The sequence below is a fragment of the Equus asinus genome, chromosome 8 (assembly GCF_041296235.1).
Source record: "Equus asinus isolate D_3611 breed Donkey chromosome 8, EquAss-T2T_v2, whole genome shotgun sequence".
Classification (NCBI taxonomy): domain Eukaryota; kingdom Metazoa; phylum Chordata; class Mammalia; order Perissodactyla; family Equidae; genus Equus; species Equus asinus.
This window is the reverse complement of record NC_091797.1, coordinates 51,933,131-51,956,183: the sequence shown is the minus strand read 5'-3', so window position 1 is coordinate 51,956,183 and position 23,053 is coordinate 51,933,131. Positions and strand designations below refer to the sequence as shown.

General features: G+C 39.7%; 1 protein-coding gene across 12 annotated transcripts in view; it reads left to right on the top strand.

The window, feature by feature from the left end:
* The window catches only part of RNF144B (ring finger protein 144B), a 306,085-nt gene that overhangs the window by 4,098 nt on the left and 278,934 nt on the right, over nucleotides 1-23,053 (top strand). For 2 of the 12 annotated variants that reach the window (XM_070515595.1, XM_070515587.1), the window contains exon 1: nucleotides 3,329-3,547. The exons of 7 other annotated variants lie outside the window; for them this stretch is intronic. The gene's annotated coding sequence lies outside the window, so the exon portion shown is untranslated. Of the gene's footprint in view, nucleotides 1-3,328; nucleotides 3,548-23,053 lie in introns of those variants that run through there. 3 more of the 12 variants (XM_044773173.2, XM_044773175.2, XM_070515590.1) reach the window with 2 other exon arrangements.

The window sequence follows — 23,053 nt, the reverse complement described above, 5'->3', positions numbered from 1 at the left end:
CCACCTTGTTGCTCAAGCTTGAGTATTTGAAGTGATCTTTGGCTTCTCCCTCTTCACAACTCCCCATATCAAGTCCTCTGGATTCAGAACCTCTGAATGTCTCTCATACACATCTCCTTTTCTTTCAGGCCAAATCACCTCTCTCCTTAACTGTTGTAGCAGTTTCCTTACTGGTCTCTCCCTGAAGCCTTGTCCTTTCCCTTCCTTACTGAAAAATTAGTCCACCAAACAAGGAATAAGCTTACAAATCCTACAGACTAGCTGGTGTGTTTGTCTGGTTAACATATATTAACCTTTTAAGACTCAAAACATTGCCTTCTCCATAAAGCATTCCTTATGTCTCTCGAGTTGAGACTCCTTCCTTTCCCTCCTACACTGTGTTCCCTTAGTACGTTGTTCATATCTTTATTATAGTATTTATGAAATTATATTATCATTACTTATTTACATATCTACCTTTGTAGTAAACATCTCTTAAGTTGTCTGCCTTTTTCTGAAGAAGCGTCCTCCTCCCAAGCTCCTCAAGGACCCTTCCATCCTTATCCTCGATCCTAGCTAGCCACCATCTGTATAGTTACATGGAGAACTTATGTAGGCATGTTTTTATGTCATGACCCTGACATCCTGTCCTCCTTGACTGGGCATCTGACCCAAGTAAGGCCAGTTAGTCCCTGGGAATTTGGAAGTGAGAGAATGAAGATGAGATGTGAATTAGGATAAGGGAAGAACAGAGATTTATGATTGTATCCAATCTAGAGAGCATGGCCTAGAGGAAGCAGCATGAACTTTGATTTCAGACAGATGGGTTCAAACTGAGGGAGGTCATAAAACAATTAGATGGTCAGAGTGAAAGATAATAGGAATATAATAACTCTCAAAAGGAGAGGGGAGCTGGGTTAAGAGCATGCTAGTTTGCTCTTACATAGTGGGAAATTTGGAATATATATCAAAGTGACTTCTGTGTGTCAAATTTTCCTTTAATTTATTTCACCACTCAGTTACAAATCAACATTCTTTTTATCTTTGAACTGTATGAGAGAGAGTTACTGTGTATTTTGTAAAAAACAAAACAAAACAAAACCCAAACAAACCATTTTTCTCTTTATCTCTAATTTCTTTTTACCTCAATTGTTTCTCAGTTGTTTACCACCACCGACTCTCCTCCCTCCCCACCGCACTTCAGGAAAAGTTTGTCTCTCCAGGGACTTGTCATGGGATTCAACTTAGATTCCGCAAAGGCATGAGGATCTATACACTGGTATCATTGATCACATGCTGCTTCTAGAGCTCTTCTCCCTGACTCTCTCTCCTCCTCATTTGTCCTCTGCCTGTGCAGTAGTCTTTCTCGGGTAAAAATCTGATCTCATCCTTACCTTGCCTGTAACATTTCAGTGCCTTCCCCTTGGGGAATAAAGTGCAATTTTGAAAACATAGCCTACAAGACTCTACATGATCTGGCCTCTGCTTACCTCTCTAGCCTTGTCTCTCCATTCTTCCTGCCAGCCATTCCCACTCCCACCCCCAAGAAAAAATCCTCCACAATAAGCCATAATAAGCTTCTTTAAATTCTTTGAGTTGCCATGTTCTTTCTTACCTTTGGCCTTCTCCATGTTATCCCCCCTACTGGAAAACTCTTTCTCCTCCTACTCTCCCGTCCGTGACCAAGTTATACTCGCCTCCAGGTCTTAGCCTCAACGTCAGTTCCTCTGTGCTTCATGTGTACTGCCCTCCACGTGTGCCATCCTCCATCAGAGCGTCTACTTTTAACAGCCTGTTTACTTGTCTATGCCCCTGTTCAGCTGGGTGAGGGTAGAGATGTTGCCTTTCTTGTTAACTCTCCCATCCATACCACTAGCAGTGTCTCAGACTAGCAGGCATTCAATAAAATATTGGTAGAACGAATAAGAAGGCAAAGAGCCTTTGTGGTGACCACCACCTACCCCCTTCCTATATCACCTAAGCTGGTCCTTTCAGTTGCAGTAATTTATATGATGTGTTTATCTTCAGATACCCACCTCCTACCCAATGGAAAAACCTGATAATTCTAGTAAGCATCCATTTTTTTCCAGCCCTCAGATTAGAAAGTTATCTGATAAATTTAGAAAAGATAATGGATTAATATGGAGTCTCTTTTTTTTTTTCCTTTTTCTCCCCAAAGCCCCCCCCCCCGTACATAGTCATATATTCTTAGTTGTGGGTCCTTCTAGTTGTGGCATGTGGGACGCCACCTCAGCCTGGCTCGATGAGTGGTGCTATGTGGAGCCCGGGATTCGAACCGAAGAAATGCTGGGCCGCCTGCAGTGGAGCGCAGCGAACTTAACCACTCGGCCACAGGGCCGGCCCCAATATGGAGTCTCTTTAATAGGTATGCATTTATCAGGGCTCTGTAATAAACTAGTTGCTTCTCAAGTTAATTCCTAGCATCCTTTAAATTACAGCATGACTGATTATGAATAATACTGCAGTGCTTCTAACCTACTCCATAAATCTATTTTATATTGATAGGTAATGAATGAATAAATGGAGTGCCGTTTAACAAGTCACCTTCCACATTCCCAGTAGGGATTAGGTGACAGGTAGCTCGTGCATGCTAGTGATACAGTGATGTTTTCAAGGATCCCTTTGCATCGTTCTTGTCTTTTATATTATTCAGTATGGTCTGCCCATTGCTAGTTCCTTCGCCATTAGAAGTCTCTGAATACATCCACCTGCTCCTTCCCAGAACTTTGGCTTCAGAACTGCGACTCTCCTAAGTGGGAACGGAGGTTCCAGGCTCTGGGCATGTTCAGTAACCAAAGCCAGGTGTAATTAACTTCCCTTGCTCTGACTCCGGGCCCTGACAGGTGGCAGGTATCGACAATGCTGGCAAGAAACTTGCCTTGTCTTGTACAGCTGAACATATGCTTCCTGAAGCCAATCTAACATCCTGGCAACCTAAGTTTAAATAGTGGGGACGCCTGGGTTTTTAAAACAATAAAATGGAAGTTATTGTTTTGGAAAAATTAAAATGACTGGCAGGCGATTCTCAGAACACTATGTAGATGAATATCAAGTGTTAAGTGATGTTGTGGTTAAGACAAACGAGGACGGAGACGGGATGAATGGAAGTCGTGCCTACCTTGAACCTCACAGGGCAGATGAAAGATTTTAAAAGGGTTTTTCTGAAATCGCCCTGCCCCAGAATTTCAAGGACCACAATCGCTGCCTCCTTCCTAAAGAGAGTGCGTTCCTGGGGGAGGTGTGTGCGTGCACGCGCTCGTGGAGGGAAGGCTCGGGAGAGGGGCCACCGCTCTCAGGAATAAACAGCAGGGGGAGAAGGGGAGCGCGACGCAGGGCCGCCGGAGGGGGATGAGCAGGCAGGCAACAGGGGCGAGGGCCGGAGGAGGGGGCCCGAGACGCGCGGAGGGGCTGGTAGCTAGGAGACCCGAATGCCTCTGATACCTGGAGCAGCTGCCTGGCGAAGCTGACAGCGGACCCGCAGCGGGCGCACGCCCTCGCCCTACCCCTCCCGGGTCTCCCTGCTCCTTACTCCGACCTCGCGCGCAAGGTAAGAGGGGCGCGCCGTGCCGCCCCCGCCTGAGCACCGCCCGGGCCCGCCGTCCCAGCTGCCGGTTCGGCCTCCCCGGGCTGTCACCTCCTTCTTCAGGGACTCCGATCTCCGCCATCCTCGCTTCTACTCTGCGGCCCGCGGGACCCCCGTGTCCTCTCCACCCTCACCCATCACTTTTTCCTCGAGCCCTGGGCGCTGGGGTGGGTTGGGAGGGAGCGCGGGGGAGGAGGCAGGATGTCTTCCCCCCTCTCCAGGTGTGTGGCGCAAACACCGACGCACCGTTTTCCCCGAGTCTCATAATCTCCGGGCGGAAAGATCGCAAATCTCCTTTCTAAACATATTACTGTCCTAACTTTGCAGGGGGGAGGGGCTGGGTAGATACTAACGCTTCGTCAAGGTAGGTGTGCCGTCTTGTCTTTTGTAGCTGCACTAAACAATAGGTTGAGGTTCTTTGGGGTTTATCTTTTGTGAAAATTAACTACTGTGGTAAGTTTACAAGGTTTTCTGGGTGGCTACGGGGCTAGAACTTTATCACAGCCTAAAGCAATAGCTCCTACTCGGGCACTGAGATCCTGATTCAGAAATCCGGAGTTTGTGTGTATGTGTAGGCTTCAGTGTATTTAAAAAGCACTCCAGGTGATTGCGATGCACTCTCTTGTCATAATCCCGTGAAAGTATCTGTAAGGTCTGCATAGGAGAGAGAGGGGGTACCTAACTGTTGGTAAGCATCACCTGGAAATAGTGTGACTAGAGAATAAAAACGGAGTGAAAGCTAGTTCCCTTCAAGTCGATGAATTTCTTGTGGTATCATTGGTTCTAAGAGGGCAGTTTTAGGAAGGGAGACTTAAGGTTCATTGAAAACTCAGACATACGGTGGAGAGAAACATCGTACTTCTGAGTCCTTGTTAAAGAGGTAGCTTTTAAACGTCAATTTTTACTTCACAAGTGCTCTGGCGATTAGAAAAGACTGAGGCCTTTTCTCGTGGGAATCAGAAAATTTTTCTTCACTATGTTTGCATTGACTGACTTTCTGTTAATGACCACTGGCATTTTTACATGTTGATTATTTTAAGGCTGAAGACCCCAGTGGTCTTTGGAACCAGAAGGAGAAATTATCATATAAATTAACTTAGATACTGTTTACATTCCTAACTATTTGAACCAAGCTCTTCCACCCTGACTTGGTTAAGAGTGTCTGTAAATTATAGTATATTTGAATTTACACAAATACTGTTTCTCCATTTTGCACTTTGCCATAGATGTGCATCTTCTGCTTTTAGTATGTGTCTATCTATGTACCTGAACCGCTCTAAGTACCTAACTTAGCATGTAACTACCAGGGGAAATAAAGATTTTTATTTCTCTGTCTTTTGGGAAATTGAGGTCAAGGACTAATTTTTAAAAGTGCTATAAGGTAGGTATGGTATTAAATCATACAACTGTTTGTGAAATGAGATAGATGTTCCTTATGAAACAGGGAGGATATTTGGTACCTGCTTTCAAGGATATTAGGGAGAAGTAGGAGACTGTAAAACATTTTGAACTTTTAAGAAAAGAGTCACTGTCTAGGTGTTGAACCAATGTGATTGTTTTCGTGGCAAACTTTTTCTCCTTTCTAAAATTAACTTTCCCCTCGGAAAATAGCGCAGATGCACACAATTCAGCCAACCAAGTCCAGAAAATACTGTGTTTGAATTTTAAAAGTGACCTTAATGCATCCCTTATAGATGCAGTGTTTGCAGCCTATGCCACAAAATATGCAGAAATATTCATTGCTAGCTGACCTTTTCAAAGCATTGCCTTAATGAGGGGCGTTAAGGACAGTACAATATTATGTTATGAATGTCATTGGCTCAGGCAAAACTATTATTATTTTCCTAAGGTTTTTGTGTCTATATGTGTACACTGGGTCTGGGACTTACATAATTATGTATATAGATGTAACACATGTTTTTAATAGGAACAAAAACCCACAATATTTTTCTTTGTGGCGGAACACTGTAAGCATTAGGTTTTGATTATTTTTTCATGGAAATTTTAGTATGACAGAACTAAAAACTTCAAGGAAATATATCTATAAAGACCTGTTTGGAATGAGGGCCTTTTTAATAAAAGATGTTTGAAGCCCTTCGTCTGTGTACTTAGCCTTCATCGAGCAGTCCTTTGTGAGCCAGTAAGGGTGGTATATCCAATTCTGGCAGCCTCAGTCAGTGGATGATTAGACCCTGCCACTCTTCTCCAGACCTTTAATTTGGTTTGTAACTTGATGCTTCACTGACCCTACACTCTCCCTGCCATGCTAGCTCACAGAGGAATTGCTGGCACTCTGGATTGAATTTTTTTTTCCCTCTCATCAATTAGAACATGTTTGTATCGGTTGCAGAATGCAGTTACATTTTTAGCTCAGTATTCTAAGAAATTGCTTTAGCCACGAAGAGTAGCTTTAGTAAAGCCTGGATCACAAATTGCCTTATTTCCTTGTGCTATGTTAATTTCCCAATGATTCAACTGTGTAGAAATAATAGAGTGATAGAGTATTAAAATTGAAAGGCATGTTAGAAGTCATCGAGACTCTCATTATTTCTTTCTACAGATGAATATTGAAGCACTCATAGCCATAATCTCAAACTTTGAGAGTAGACATTAAATTTTATATTCTTTCCAGTTCTTGTAATAATGAAGATTTTGCTCATTTGAAATGATTTTATATACGAATTCGATAATGTTGGATTGGCAGCAAAGGTGCGAATCTTGGCTAGATTTCCAGTGAAACTCAAAGTGTGACGTTAAAGGCAATGTAGGTCATTTACAGGGGCCGTGAATTATTCTAAACTGGCATCCCATGTTTTTCATTACCTTGGGTGGGCACTACTTCAACTGCTGACGGAAGAAAAGGATGCACTAAGAAAGATGTGTCTAAAGAGAAAGGAGTAAGGTAGTGGGGAGTATGAAGAGCATGATTTTCTAAATCAGCAGATCATTCAGGAATGATTAGCCTCCAGGCCTCTGCTCAGAGATTTTAATCTGAAATAATGGAAACAATTGTTGGAGGTTCTGGCCCTCAAAACCCTACTTAATTGAGGCTTGCCTTTTGGAAGAACCACTTATTTTTTTACGTTTTATTGAGGTAACATTGATTTATAACATTGTATAAATTTCAGGTGTACATCATTATATTTTGCCTTCTGTATAGACTGCATCGTGTTCCCCACCAAGAGTGTAGTTAGCATCTGTCACAGTACAAATGTGCCCCTTTGCCCCTTTTGCCTCCCCCTCTGTAAGTCCCACTTCTTGATGTTTCTATCTTTTAAGATCTTCTGTCTTAAAGATCTATCTTCCCAAGATCCTAGTGTTGAGACATTTTTCTTTTGACACTGATTGTAAAAGAATTTGTCTTGATATGTAGGCACTACAAGGATTGGATCCAATCTTAACAAACCATAGAATCTATGGAAGTACAGTAGTCCCCCTTATCCATGGTTTCACTTTCTGAGGTTCCAGTTACCCATGGTCAACCATGGTCCAAAAATATTAAATGGAAAATTCCAGAAATAAACAATTCATAAGTTTTAAATTGCCTGCCTTTCTGAGTAGTGTGATGAAATCTCACACAGTCCCGCTTCGTCCTGCCCAGGACGTGAATCATCCCTTTGTCCATTTTATCCACACTGTTTACGTTCCCCGCCTGCTAGTCACTTAGTAGCTGTCTGGGTTATAAGATCAACTGTCATAGTTTTGCAGTGCTTGTGTTCAAGTAACCCTTATTTTACTTAATAATGGCCCCAAAACACAAGCATAGTGATGCTGGCAATCTGGATATGCCAAAGAGAAGCAGGAAAGTGCTTCCTTTAAGTGAAAAAGTAAAAGTTCTCAACTTAATAAGAAAAGAAAAACAATTGTATGCAGAGGTTGCTAGGATCTATGGTAACTTTTGTTACAGAATATTGTTATAATTCCATTTTATTATTAGTTATTGCTGTTAATCTCTTACTGTACCTAATTTATAAATTAAACTTCATCATAGGTATGTATGTAGAGGAAGAAACATAGTGTATACAGGGTTTGGTACGATGCGTGGTTTCAGGCAGCTGCTGGAGGTCTTAGAACATATTCCCTGTGGATAAAGGGGCCGGGGCAGGGCGGGGGGAGGGAGGGGACTACTGAATTCTTGCTAATGCTACAACGCACTACCATTTATTGAGATACTTTACATACAGTAAGAAAATATCTTTAGAGTCCTAACAGGTAGCAATCCAGGCAGAGTGCCTCCGTCTACACACCCCTACCCCCACCCCCTCCTGGAGAGTATCTAAGTGCCTCGGGAAATACTGCTTTAAGTTTTCAGTATGGCAACACCTGCTTTCCTTTGTTTACTATTAGCTTGGAGTATCATCTTCCATCCCTTCACTCTGAGCCTGTGTTTGTCTTTAGAAGCCGAGATGTGTTTCCTGGAGGCAGCATGTAGTTGGGTCTTATTTTTTCATCCATCCCACCACTTTGTTTCTTTTGATTGGAGAATTCAATCTGTTTATGTTTAGAGTGGCTATTGATGTGAAGGCTCAATGCTTCCATTTTATTGCTTATTTTCTAGTTCTTGTGCAATTCCCTCACTTCTTGTCCTGTGTATTTTGGACTACCAATTCAATTTGGTAGTGCTGTATGATGGATTTCATAGTTTTCTCTTTATTTATCATTTGTGTCTCTGTTCTGATTATTAGTTTAGCAGTTACCATAAGGTTTGTATAAAAAAATCTCATAGAGGGGCCGGCCCAGTGGCGCAGTGGTTAAGTTTGCACGTTCTGCTTCTCAGCGGCCCAGGGTTTGCCAGTTCGGATCCTGGGTGTGGACATGGCACCACTTGGCATGCCGTGCTGTGGTAGGCATCCTGCATATAAAGTAGAGGAAGATGGGCACAGATGTTAGCTCAGGGCTAGGCTTCCGCAGCATAAAAAGAGGAGGACTGGCAGTAGTTAGCTCAGGGCTAATCTTCCTCAAAAAAAACCAAACTCATAGATAGTCCATTTTCTGATAGCCTCTTATTTCCTTAGACTAAGCTGGTTTAATCCCTCTCGTCTTCCCCTTCTAAGATATTATTGTCACAATTTATTCCATCTTGTGAGTTTGTGGTTAAAATGATGAAATTATATTTATTTTTGATGTTTTCCTTCTCTTTATCTTTAATGTTATAATTGTTTGCTAACCTGTTCTGATAGAGAGCTGCAATTTTCTGATTTTTGTCTACCTATTTATCTCTTTGCTCAAGCCTTCATAAGCCCGTTTTTTTTTTTTTTTTTTTCTTTTCAGGTATGAGGGCCTTCTTGAGCATTTCTTGTAGGGGGGTTTTGTGGCAATAAAATCCCTTAGCTTTTGTTTATCTGGGAAAGTTTTTATTTCTCCATCAACTCTGAAGGATATTTTCATTGGATAGAGTATTCTTGGCTGAAAGTTTTTGTCCTTCAGAATTTTGAATATATTATTCCACTCTCTCCTAGCCTGTAAAGTTTCTGCTGTAAAGTCCGCTGAAAGCCTGATAGGGGTTCCTTTGTAAATTCTTTTCTTCTGCCTTGCTGCCCTTAATATTTTTTTTGTCATTGACTTTTGCCAGCTTCACTGCTATATGCCTTGGAGAAGGTCTTTTACATTAATATAATTAGGAGATGTATTAGCTTCTTTCACTTGTATTTCCAGTTTCTTCCCCTGGTGTGGGAAGTTCTCAGCTATTATTTCTTTGAACAAGCTTTCTGCTCCATTTTCCTTCTCTTCTGCCTCTGGAATACCTATAATCCTTATGTTGCATTTCCTAATTGAGTTGGATATTTCTTGTAGAATTTCTTCATTTCTTTTTAGTCTTATTTCTCTCTCCACCATCTGAAACATTTCTATATTTCTGTCCTTTAGACTGTGGATTCTCTCCTCCATAATATCAGCTCTGCTATTCAGGGAGTCCAGATTTTTCTTTATCACATCCATTGTGTTTTTAATCTCCAACATTTCTGATTGGTTTTTCTTTATAATTTCAATCTCTTTTGTGAAGAAGTTCCTGATTTCATTGAACTATCTGTATTTTCTTGTAACTTTTTGAGTTTTTTTATGATAGGTATTTTGAATTCTCTGTCATTTAGATTATAAATTTCTGTGGCTTCAGGATTGATTTCTGGGTGCTTGTCATTTTCCTTCTGGTCTGGAGAATTAATATGTTTTTCATATTGTTTGATGGTATGGATTTGTGCCTCCACATAGTGATAGGATTTGGTCACAGCTTCCACCTACCACCACTGGGGGTGGTCACGAACTGTGTATTCTAAGCCCACCACTACCCTGGCTCGCTAGCTCACAGGTGCTGCTTTTCTAATGTATGCGCAGGTGCTCTGGCCAACGGGCTGAGCTGAAGTGCCAGGCAGGGGGAGGGGCACTTTCTTTCATCCGTGCAATCCAGGGAACTTCTTGCTCTGCCCTTGCTATGTGCTCTCCTGGGGTACTGGCTTGATCAAGACACCCCTGCAATAGCTTAGCCACCTCTGTGTGGGGCTTTCCCATGGGCTTGAAGGAACGTGGAGAGTGAGGTTGTTCCCATGGAGGGCCACCCCTCCCCCCTCTCCTCTCAGAACTGTGTGGTCCTGTGCTCTGGGTCCGTGACATTGGGGAAAGGAGAGGAGATCCCCTCACCTCCTTCCACTTCCTCTGGGAGGGGGTCCTCTACCTTCAGATGTGTAGCTGTGTGGGTCTCTCAGATGTCTTTTGTGTTGTGTGAATGTCCTCTGTTGGTATATGAATGTCCTTTTCATTGTATCTTAGAGGGGAGAGTCTAAAGAAAGAGCTCACTCCTCCATGATGCTGATGTCACTCTTGCTTTAAATTTTCAAGGAAGTTCTTGTTACTTAATACTTCTTTTCCATAATACTTAATTAGTCTTGACTCTGACTTTTTTTCTTTTTGAAATCACACTCTCCTTTAGCATGTTTCAGTACTTTATCACTATTTAAATGTTTTCTGGGAAACCGTGTGAGCAGAAAGAGGTAAGAGTGTTTGGAGTATTGAGTTTAAATTTGTTTATAAATATATTTAAGTTTATGAAGAAAGTTAAGCATTTAAGACAATTGACTAATTTTCCATTTTGGTTTGGAAAATACAGTGAAGGGTAAAGGTGAATAGCAGAATCACCTCTAATCCCACTGCCCAGAGATAACCACATGTAACATTTGGGTATAGCATTTCCAGTTTTTTAACTATGCATATGAGCGTATATGTATATGAATGTCGTTGTTACAGAATTAAGATTTTTTCCTATGCATTCTTTTGACCTACTTTAAAAACATTTAACAATATGTTATAAGAATTGCTCATGCTATTTCATGTTTTCTTTTAGTTATCTGGACTAGATTATATTTTCTCACTTTTCCTCTGATAGATTGAAAGATATAAATCATATCTTAAAAATCTGTTACTGCCTTCAAGGTGTGGGTTTGTTTTTTTTTTTTTTTTTTGGTGAGGAAGATTGGCCTTGAGCTAACGTCTGTGGCCAATCTTCCTCTTTTTGCTTGAGGAAAATTGTCCTTGGCTAACATCTGTGCCAGTCTTCCTCTATTTTGTATGTGGGTCACCACCACAGCATGGCTTGATGAGCAGTGTGTATGTCCATGACTGGGAGCCAAACCCATGAACCCCAGGCTGCCAAAGCAGAATGTGTGAACTTATTCACTACGCCACTGGGCTGGCCCCTTGTTTGTTTTTTAATATATGTATGAGCTTCTTTTCCCTAATCAATGTCAGAAAGAAATGGTATTTATTAACTTGCTTTCTGTAAGTTGAGAAATTTGATACATTTACTACCTCTCTTTCTCCAGCTCCTTTATTTCCTAGTTTTTGTTTATATAATCTAATATTATTAAAATCAAATTTATTATTATTAATAAATGCTGAAATCATTTTTTTATTTAAAGAATTGCTTTTGACATTTTTCTTTAAGATTTATGCTCATATTGACCAAGACTTAACTCTGAGTGATTCTGCTGCTTACACCAGTTTGATAACAGTACAATTCCTCCATCCTTAAATTCATGTCACAACAAATTTAAGTGTATATTCAAGTAAAATTTTTAGGGAGCCATCTGTAATTGAGAATATGTTTAAGAAATTGTTTGGGGAAGCCTTGTATGGGTGAGAATCCTCTTCTGTTTTCCTTGCTTTAGATAAAACGCTTGAGTCACAGTCTTTACCTCAGTGCTCTCTAGGTAATGCTTGTTTGAATTTTATCAATAGGGTTGCAGAGGAGAAGTCTGAGTTCTGTTTGATTGCTATTCTTTTGTGGGTAATCTGTTTTTCTGTCTGGATCCTTATAGCAGTGTTTTCTTTTCTCTAACACTAAAGAAAATTTTTACCACATGATATCATGGTAATATTCTGTTTTATTAAATTTTTCCTGATACTCTTTGAGCAGTTTTGATTTGAAGACTTGAAATCTTTTTTTTTTTGTCTCTGTATTTGATTATTTTTCTGATTATTCTTTGTTGGTATTTTTCTTTTTGGAATTATGCATACCTTCTCTATTCATCTTCTGTATCTCATCTTTAATAAATTTAATTTTTGCCTTTTCTCTGAATATTGGCAGAATTTCTCAAGCATATCATCTACTTTGATTAGGTTTTCAGTCATTTCCAATCTGTCAGTCACTGCCTTCATTGCAACTTTTTATTTGGCAGTGATATTTGGTATTGAGGTTGTCGTTGCTCATCTCAGATCCTTTCTGCTTTGTGATTACCTACTCTGGCTTCATAGCTATGGTGTCCTTTTCCTTCTTACTGAGTCCACTAAATAGAAAATCTATAAAAGTTATATATATATAAAAGTTTCTACTGTGCAGCTACTGTATTTTAGTAGACACTATTTATAGTGGTTCCATAGAAGAGTCTCCTTTTAAAATACAGTCTTTTCATACACCTAGTATTTTTTGTCTGTTTGTTCTACCTTGGAGAAGTAATCCCTAAGTCAGTCCAAAATCAAGAGTTAAGATGGGTCCTCTCTCTATATATGGACCCCTAGCTGACTCCATGGTCAGTAAAAGGAGAAGGAAAAAGTTGAAATGTGCTCTGATTTACTTTACCGCCTTACAGAGAAGGGAGAGAGCAAGAGACAGATAGAATTAAAAAAGGGAACTTTGGCTCTTTACAAAATTTTCATTACTGTACAATGCCCGAATTTCATTAAAATAGAAACCTTTGTCTCAGTTTCCAAACACTTTTATATATTATTTTATCCTTAAAGCAATTGCTTTATGTCAAAGGGCTATGGCCTTTGGATTCAGAACATTGTGGGTTGAATACATTCCTTAACATTAATAATATGACCTTTGTAAATTTTAATTTTTTTAGCCTCATTTTCTTCACCTGGAAAAAATAATATTTACCTCATGGAGGAGTACAGATTACATGAGATAATGATATAGGAATTGTCAAAATGCAGATGGTGGTAGAAGGTGTGGATGACATGGCCTCCGGAGAGTGTGGAGCAAGAAGAGGCCTTCATCAATGGAAACCCTGAGGACATAGAGGAAAAGCCAATAAAATAAAGATCAGGAGAGAGTAAGATCAGGGAATCAAAGGGAATTTAGAAACTTAAGGTTAACTTTCATTGGCATCATGAGGTCAAAGAAGTTACCATGGGGCTTGGCAAGTAGGTTAGTGTGACATCAGCCACAGACAGTTTCTTAGAGAAATGCAGACTGAAGGAAGACTGCAGTGGAATGATTAGTGAGTGTAAGGAAAGTAGGAAAATGTAAACAACTAATAAAAAAGTGTTTCTTCCTTAGGAGAAAGGAACAAGATAGGAAAAGAGACAGGTCAGTAGCTAGACTGATACTCAACATTGGGGAATTGGATTTGGATTTGAGAGAATAGCAAAATTTCAAAAAAATTTTAAAGACTGAAAGCTTGTTAAGTTTAAACTCTTTTCAATGAAGTATTAAAAATACTACCATCTTGGGACCGACCCTATTGCCTAGTGGTTAAGTTCAGTGTGCTCCACTTTGGCAGCTCAAATCTGGTTCCCAGGCACAGACCTACACTACTTGTTGGCAGCCGTGCTGTGGAGGTGATCCACATACAGAATAAAGGAAGGTTGGCACAGATGTTAGCTCAGCAACAATCTTCCTCAAGCAAAACAAAAGAAAATGAGAATACCACCATCTAATATTAAATTATTTCAGAAAAGAAAGAAAATATTCACATTAAAAAGCTAAATAAATTTAGCTTTATGAGAGTCAGTATCTTAGATAGTGAAGTTTTTTCTCTATTGTCCAAGATTTATCTTTTTCCTTGGGTTCAAGTTTCCATCTCTCCTTTTCCTTTAGGGATCTGGTTTCACCAATTGTCTTCTCTCTCAAATATTTTCATCTCTTCTTCTCTGTTAACTCTTTTCCATTACCATATAGATGTGCTCCACTGTCCTATTTTAAAAAAAAATAGATAAGAGTTGAGGACCTAAATGGAAACCATGGCAGAGGGGATGAGAAGAGAGGTTAGATAGGAGGGATGTTTTATAAATAGCATTAATAGGACTTGGTGACTGATTGGATATGGCAGGTGGAAGAGAGGGAGGAATCTAAGATAACTCCCAGGGTGACTATGCTACATGGTGCTATCATAGAGGAGGAGTGGAGCTGGGGGAATAAAAGGTCACGAACTCAATCCAGGGTGCAGTAGGCTATAGGGGTTGAGAACTCTGTGTCTTTGACTCTTTGTCCTGTATGCTTCTAACCAGGACCCCACCTCACCCTGACACCCACCTCAGCCATTGTCATTTCATCCTTCATGGTTGGTGCTTAACCCTCAGTTTCTGGAATTATTTAACTCTTGGGTGTTCAAACCCTGCTTGTCGGAGTTTGTGAGCCACCCAAATACATATATTTTCTACTGGGAAAAAATAAAAATGAACCAATTGATAGAAATATGAGTACACACGTAACAGGATGTTAAAATGGAACCTTTTTAGTTTTCAATTTTAGCTGTGGCTTAAGACAATAGAGGCCATATTCCAAAGTCAGGTATAAGACTACAATGCAGACTTGGAAAAGGAAGCACAGGACAACAGTTGTTCGCGGTGAACTCATCGATCACCTACAGCTGATAAAACAGGTTGGCGAGGCCAAGAAAATAATGATTAGAAGAAGATTTTTAGACAATTGGTGGCAGGTTTGATTTCCCCCTCCTGGCCACCCTGACAGAGGGCTGTGAGGTATTTGCCCATTCAACTCAAGTCTAGAGAAAGGGGTTTTATGTAGACCATTTGGAGTGTTTAATGTGTATCCCCTCCTGATTGGGATGCATATTGGATCAGAGATTCATGCCTGAGAAATCTAAAGGGCAAGAGACTGGCTGCCTAGCTTCTCTGATGGTGGATCAAAAGAGCAATAACTGCATTGTTCCATAGTTTGGTAGAGCACAGAGTGCAGGATTGCTCCCCAAGGACCAAAGGTAGACCATGCTGGGGAGTGAGCTAGCTGGGGGTCATCTCAGGTCATATGTAAGAGGGCCACCTGGACCTCAGCAGAGTAAACTGAAGAGACAGCCATAAATAACCATCTGCAACAATGGATCTGTAGGTGATAGGTCCTCAGTGATGGGGGTAGAATGGAGGCTTTCCACCTCTCTGTGCCCGATTCCCCTCAGCACCATTCCATCCCTGGCTCAAGAGGAAAAGTAAGCTTTAAATACCTGCCAAGCTTACAGATCGCCAGCATTAGATCATTACATCTGTACTAGTCAAGGAGGAACTCTCTTGCCGCCTCTTCTTCCCCCTACCTCATCCCTACTTTGGTATCAGAAAGTGGGGCAACCTACATTAAGAATCAGCTAAAGAGAGAAGAATCTTTCCCTGTCTACCTTTCCCAGTACAAGTGGGAAAGTGTTCAGTAAAAGTGCTCATTAAGCCATAATGGAAGGAGGGAGAAATTTAACTTTACATAAAGTTGGAAGAGTTTGAGTGCTATATTAGATTGGACATATTAATTACAAAACTGTGATTGATTTTTTGGACTTAGAGTGATTTGAAGTGTCTTCATTGTTTAAGAGTGACTAGAAAAGTCATGACAGGTGTCCTGAATGTCATCCAAGGATGAAGGAAGAACCATTCCCACAAACTAAACTTAAAGAGGCAGTGGAGAAAATAGATAAAATCATTTTCTGATTATACCCCATGAGTCCTGCTTGTTCAGTATGAGACTCACACATACAAAACCATCTATAGTTTTTCAATAATACTTAATTGACAAGACGATAGAAAGGAAAGGCAGAGATGGTTATTATAGGAATTAAACTTATTCACAGGAATGTCACAATAACTATTTTCATTTCCTAAATTGATGCTCGGAGAATTTTAATTAATCAATTAAAACATACATTAGGTAATTTTAAAATGAGGTTTGCAATCTGTTCCACAGCTGGGGAAGTGATCTGAAATATTGCTTTTGTGTAATAAGCACATAAGACATTTTTACCCTTCTGTTTCCAGAGACTCACAGAAGCAATAAACAGTTAAGATTAATTGTTCACCATTTGTATTCTACCATTGATCAATTTAAAAAAATATGTGTTCCTGTAAAACAATAAAGATGATGCCCATCAGCCAATAAACTCTAACATAAACAAGAATGCTAATAGATTTCTCTTTTCAGCTTTTGGGAATTTTAAAAGGGCTTTAAACTATTAGCTTTCATATTATCTTCCTAGAATTTGTAATGTTATTCAGTCAAAGTCTTTTAATGTAAAAGAGTGACAAGGGGAAAATCTAAATAAAGTTCCTCTTAATGTGTTCTTAAAAGATGAAAAGACATCTTGAAAAATACATGTGAGTCACACATAAAGTGTTTACATTGGCAGAGAACAAGTGCAGTTTATTCCATAGAAGAGGAGTTTTGTGTCTGGAGGTAGGATATTAGATTGACCTGAAAAGGTGGAAGAAAGGTGATGACCTGGCATGGGGACATGAGTTAGTCTTCTACGGCTCTAGAGGAAGCCCTGCTGTGCCCTGAGGATGCTGAGGGCAATGTCGTGTTGTGCCAATGCTCTGCTAAATGCTATGTGCAGATCCTTTAGTGGTTAAGAGCAGAAGTAATAGAAGTGGTTTGATCAGGAGCATAGCTTCTAATATTGCTTTTTCCCTGTGGTAGGCAAAATTCTGAGATGTCTCCCAAGATTCCACCCCCTGGTGTACACCCCTGTAAATCTCTTTCCATTGAGTGTTGGCTGGAGCCTGTGAAGATGATGGGATAGTTACTCTCTTGATTATGTTACATTATTTAAGACTGGAGTGGGATTCATCTACTGGCTTTGAATAAGCAAGCTGCCATGTTGTGAGAGGGCCACATGACTAGGACCCTGGAGCAGCCACTAAGTTGATGGTAAATTGTTTCATGGCAACAGAAAAGTAGTACATTCCCCATTTTCTCTAGTCTATACTGTCAGAGTTATTACAAGCATATGCTGAAAATTCTTATTCTGTCCTCATGTCTCTTAACTTTATATATTTTCCATTAAAGTTGTTTCTCTGTATTATGTCCTGGGCTTTCTTTGGATTTATCTTTAATTTCACCAATCTTCTCTTCAGCTGACTGCATTGATCAGCTTTTGCTTTTTTTTTTTTTTTTGAGGAAGATTAGCCCTGAGCTAACTACTGCCAATCCTCCTCTTTTTGCTGAGGAAGACTGGCCCTGAGCTAACATCCATGCCCATCTTCCTCTGCTTTATATGTGGGACACCTACCACAGCATGGCTTTTGCCAAGCGGTGCCATGTCCGCACCTGGGATCTGAACCGGCAAACCCTGGGCCGCTGAGAAGCGGAATGTGCAAACTTAACTGCTGCACCACAGGGCTGGCCCCCAGCTTTTGCTTTGATAATACATTGTAACAAACACCTTTACAAACTCAGTGGCTTACAACAAGTATCTCTTTGTTGCTCACATTGCACATCAGAGGCTGCAGGTGTCTGCTCCAGAAGGTGGGTCAAGTTCAGTCAACCCTATATGCCTTCTTATTCTGAGACCCAGGCTAAAGGAAGACAGCACCCTCTCTCTGGGATGTGAGGTTCTCAAGGTATGCAAGAGGGCAGACCAAAGCTTGCAATGCTTACTCAAGCCTCTGCTTAAAACTGGTGTAGTATCACTTAGGCCATTGACCAAAGCAAGTCATTGGCCAAGTCCAACGTCAATGAGATGGAGAGCTAGACTGTTCCGCAGGGGAAGATGAGAAGAAAAGTTTTAAACAATACAATTTTTTAAATGGTCTACTTTTTTCTTTTTATAAATTAACGATATTTTTAATTTGAGATCTCTGTGTGATTCTTTTTGAAATCTCCTTGTTCTTTTGTTTTGTAATGTCTTGCCCTTGATGTGTATGTTCTGTTCCATCCTTTATCTTGTCAAACATTTTAAAAACATTAAAATTCTTAGAGTGCTCTATTATCTGTACTTTTGGTGGAGTAAATTCTCCTTTTTGATTCATCTGTTAATTTTCTCTTTCTCATGGTGGTTTGCTTGTTCACGCGCCTTATCATCTTTGTAAGTTTGGCATGTGAGTTACGTGTGTCCTGGGTTGTGGTGGTGTTCCTACGAGGCAGTTTTACATTTCATTTGTTGAGGTCTGCATGTTTCCTCAGTTTGGGATCTGGTTTCCAATCCTGTGTAGTTGGGCTTCATTTGAACTCGTTTCTTGTGCCCTGAACAGGCTTAAGTTTCTCATGGGTCACTCTTTTTCCATCTCTAGCTCAGGGCCAGGCTTTTGTACTGCTTCCCTTCTGAGAGGATGGAGCTTTTCTAGTCCTTCCCCCTCCTGACTTTATATAAGGTGCTTAATTCCAGCTCCACGTGATAGATAAACTCTACACTCCAAGGCAAATATCCTATTCTCATATTCCTACTAGGTCTGCAAGTCCTAAGCACAATTGTGGGTTTTGAGTTTCTTTTTTGTTTCTGGGAGATTTCCCTTTCTTGCTTTATGCCCAGCTATATATTTTTAAATACTTTGTTATATTTTATATATGTTAGCAGAGAAGAATGTGGGATGGGGTGGCAATGAGTGGGGATGAAGTAGGCTTCCTAAGTGAGCCCAGCATGCTCTATTGGCCTTATTGACAAGAAGTCCTTAAATTCATTTTGTGACCTTTTCCCCAAAAAATACCAGTTTACTTTTTATTGGAATCACATTGAATCAATTAGTTTATACAGAGTTTATTTATTTACAGTATTGAGTCCTTCCATTTATGAATCTGGTGTGTATCTCACCATTTATTTGAGACTTCTCTTTAATGTCCTGCTGAAATTGTGCAATTAAAAAATAGATACTGTATATTTATCATTAAATTTAGTTCTAGGTTTTATATTTTATTCTTAAGTATTATTGTTGGTTTGTTGAATAATCATGAACAAGTTATCTAGTCATTGAAGTTTTAATTTGGTTGAACTGTTTAATTACTATTATTTAACTCAGTTACTGAGTGAATATGAAGTGACAAACTTACTGGAATAATTCACTTGTTTCATTTTCATTTATGGGTTTAGTCTTAATGTGTTATTGTTCAGAAATTTAAAGTTGTGCATTAATAAAATTACCCGAAATGCACGAAAATAAAACTTTTTGAAACATAAGTAAAAATAGAAACTACTGACAGAGCAGTGAACTAAATTAAAACGTATGATTTTGCTGCTTGATGCATACCAGGATTGATGCAAATCAGGATTTGTAAAATCATTGGTTGAAAGAAGGAAATTGTGGAACCTAGGTCTGTTGCTACACCCAGGAACTCAGCTTTAGACAACAGACATTAAGTGAGCTGAGTGATCTTCATGGCTAGGATATGGTGAAAGTCAACCCAGTCAGAACAGAAATATTCAGTTCCTGAAGAGGCCTTGTAGAGGCATCAGCAGAAACTCTGGGACCACGCCCTCTATTGGCAGCATAGAAACTGCATACCCTGGTCTCATGTACCCTCAGTTTTAAAGGATTTTGCAAAATTATTGTGAAAACTTACTATTTCTTTTAATTAAAAAAAAATAGATGTATGGGGGGCAGCCTTGTGGCCTAGGGATCAAGTTCACATGCTCTGCTTTGGCAGCCTAGGATTCACCAGTTCAGATCCTGGGTGCGGAACTGTGTACTGCTCATCAAGTCATGGTGTAGTGGCATCCCACATAGAGAAATGGAATGACCTACAGCTAGGATATACAACTATGTGCTGGGGAGAAAAAAAAGAAGAAGGTTGGCAACAGGTGTTAGCTCAGGGCCAATCTCCTCACCAAAAAACAGATGTATGGCACCACATGTCAGATGATATAAGAATCGAAAGAGGCAGCCCCAAATCGGCCAAGCCTAACTGGGCAAATCTTCAAATATATCAGGGATTTCTGGACAATATTATCTACATTATCTTCAGTTATTCTGATATGCTTAGATAGCATCCTATATTAAAACTTTCTCATTTGAGGAAATTACAGCTTTGCTATTTATTTTGTTATTGTCTTCAAAATTATTAAAAAATATTTAAAATATAAAGTCTTAAATATGCATATGTAATTATTATTCCACAGAACTCTTCTTAGGTTACATTAGGGAGGTTGTGGGAAATTAAAAAGTCTCAGTATGTGATTTACTAAAGTGAAATACATATGTGAAAGACAAGTAGGATATCCATTATTGAGGTTGAAACTCGTATATGATTTTATGGTTACAAATCAACTTATTTGTTAGGTAAATAGTATACTTTCTTCACATTTAGGTAGTTGGTTTTGTTTTTGTCTTTATTCTTTCTTCTTATAATATGGGAATGAAGAAAGAAAACTAGGGTGAAAGCAAGTCAAATTTGTCACCTCTGAGAAGCCTGATGAAAGACTGTTAAGAGTTGCTATATGATGACCTCCCTTTATATTTGCATAATATTAAATATGTGGTAAATAACTTGCATATATATAATCTCACTTGGATCTCACCACAAGGTATGAAGATATTGTCATTCCTACTTTACACAACTAAGGCCCACAAGATGAAGTGACTTGCCCAAGGCCTTCTATTTGTTTAATTAATTAATTTATTTATGTATGTATTTTTTTAGGAAAATTAGCCCTGAGCTAACATCTGCCACCAATCCTCTTTTTGCTGAGGGAGTCTGGCCCTGAGCTAACATCCATGCCCATCTTCCTCTACTTCATATGTGAGACGCCTACCACAGCGTGGCTTGACAAGCAGTGCCATGTCCTCACCCAGGATCCTGGGCCGCTGAAGCGGAACGTGTGCACTTCACTGCTGCAGCCCCTCCAAGGCCTTCTATTTAGAAAAGGGGAGGTTTTGACTTGGAAATAGAAATGACTTAAGTGAGGTGTGGGGTTTAGGAAATAATAATAAGTAAACTCAGGTTTGTGGACTATTGGGTATAATATTTCACCTATCTACATGCCATAACTAGAAGGACCCACAACTAAAAGATACAACTATGTACTTGGGGAGAAAAAAAGCAGAAAAAAAAAAGACACTAGAGTTTTCTCTTTAAATCAAAATGTTTTATTGGTTTTATAATTGGTTATAAAACACAGGAAAAGGCTTATCTTTAGAGAAATGAGGAGACAGAAGCAGGAGAAAGTGTGATGGGTTGGGAAGTGACCTTTACGCAGCACCTGTTATACATCCAGCCCTGCGTGAGGCACTGTCCGCAGGTGAGAGAGTGATCCTTATTCCCGTTTTACACATGACAAAACAGGCTCAAAAGGTTTAAGTTTAGTAGCTAGTGAAAGATTAGTTACCCAGCTACTAATGAAGAAGCAATAATTTGAACTTGGGCCAAAGCCTGTTCCCTCTTCTGTGTACAAGACCATCTGTGAAATGCAAATCTAATATGAAAGGCTTCTCAACAGCTGTACGACAAGATGGAGACCAGGTGTGGTTCTCCTTTCACTACAGTGCCACTGTGTAATCAGTAAATCATTGTTGCTTGCAGAGCCTTATTGATTCAACCCTGTAGAGCTCTTTTCTGATTGGCGTCATTTCTCAATGTAGAGCTTAGAGCTGGAAGGGACTTCAGAGATTTAGAATTTACAAACTGAGCCAGCCCCATGGCCGAGTGGTTGAGTTTGCGCGCTCCGCTTCGGTGGCCCAGGGTTTCGTCGGTTCAGATTCTGGGTGTGGACTTAGCACCGCTCATCAGGCCATGCTGAGGCGGTGTCCCACATAGCACAACTAGAAGGACCTACAACTAGAATATATAACTATGTACTGGGAGGCTTTGGGAAGAAGAAGAAGAAAAAGAAGATTGGCAACAGAGTTAGCTCAGGTGCCAATCCTTTAAAAAGGAAAAAGAATTTACAAACTAAAAGTGTATATCAGAATCCTTTCGTGGGACATTTCCAAAATATATGTGCTGCTTTCTTATTTGGTAGGTCTGAGATGTGGATGGATCTGTGCGTTTGGAAAAATTTCCTAGGTAATCTGATGTACTTGCCTGGTTAAGAATCATTTCTCTAATCTAATCCCTTAATTGTGTAGATGAAAAAGTTTTCTTGGAAGGAAGAAAAATGCGTCTCATTTAAGATTGCCTTGGTTAACATAGGTAGTTAGAAAATCTAAGCCTTAATGATTCTATTTCTCCAGTTCTTTCTGAGCTCTTATTTCACCACCATCAACCTGCAATTTAGTTTCTGATTTAATGACTTGGGGCTTTAGGTAGACCTTTATTTTCAAAACAAATCTCTATTTTTCTATAATGTAGATGAATGAACAATGCTCTGCACTGTGTTTTGGGTTCAGAAATTGTGAGAAGCTCTTTAATGATAATAATTCAAGTTAGTTGCAAACAGCTGCAGTAGGGAGGGAGCAGACAGAGTTGGGTCCGATGCTGGAGGCCACACTGATGTTTGTGCAGTGTTGATGGGACCAAGACTTGGCTCTAGGCAGGAAAAGAATTTTTTAAAACCCACTAAGTTTAGTTTACATTCCTATATATCTGAAGTGATTAACAGCATGTACAGTTTATGACTTGGCATCATCTCCCGCCCTGTTCGTGTTTAATGACTTATGGAGACAAGGAGAGCAAGAGTGTCTTTTCCTTACGTTAGATAGTTGGGAAAAACTCCATGGAGGAATCTATCATTTGTGGAAGAGAAAAGAGGATAGTTAATTTTAACCTTAGTTGAGACCATCCACCTTAGTTAATCAGTAGCTAACAAGGGCTCTCTTTTCATTCGTTACGCCCCAAATTCAGGTTCCTTAATAGCACAGATCAAGATATTTAATAACCTAGGATTCACATAGAGTTTTTTGGGTTCAAATGACTTGCCCTATAATCTACCTTTTATTAAAATGGATTCACTTTTTAAAAGGAGTCATATTTCTAATTTCACATTTTCCTTTCTCAAAGAGAAGCTTATACAGTTCTCTTTCCATATTTTGTAAAACATTTTTTTTTCTGTTAAGATTGTTCTTAATGATTGGGAGTAAATATGAGTATCCATGTCTCCTCAACTGGTTGGA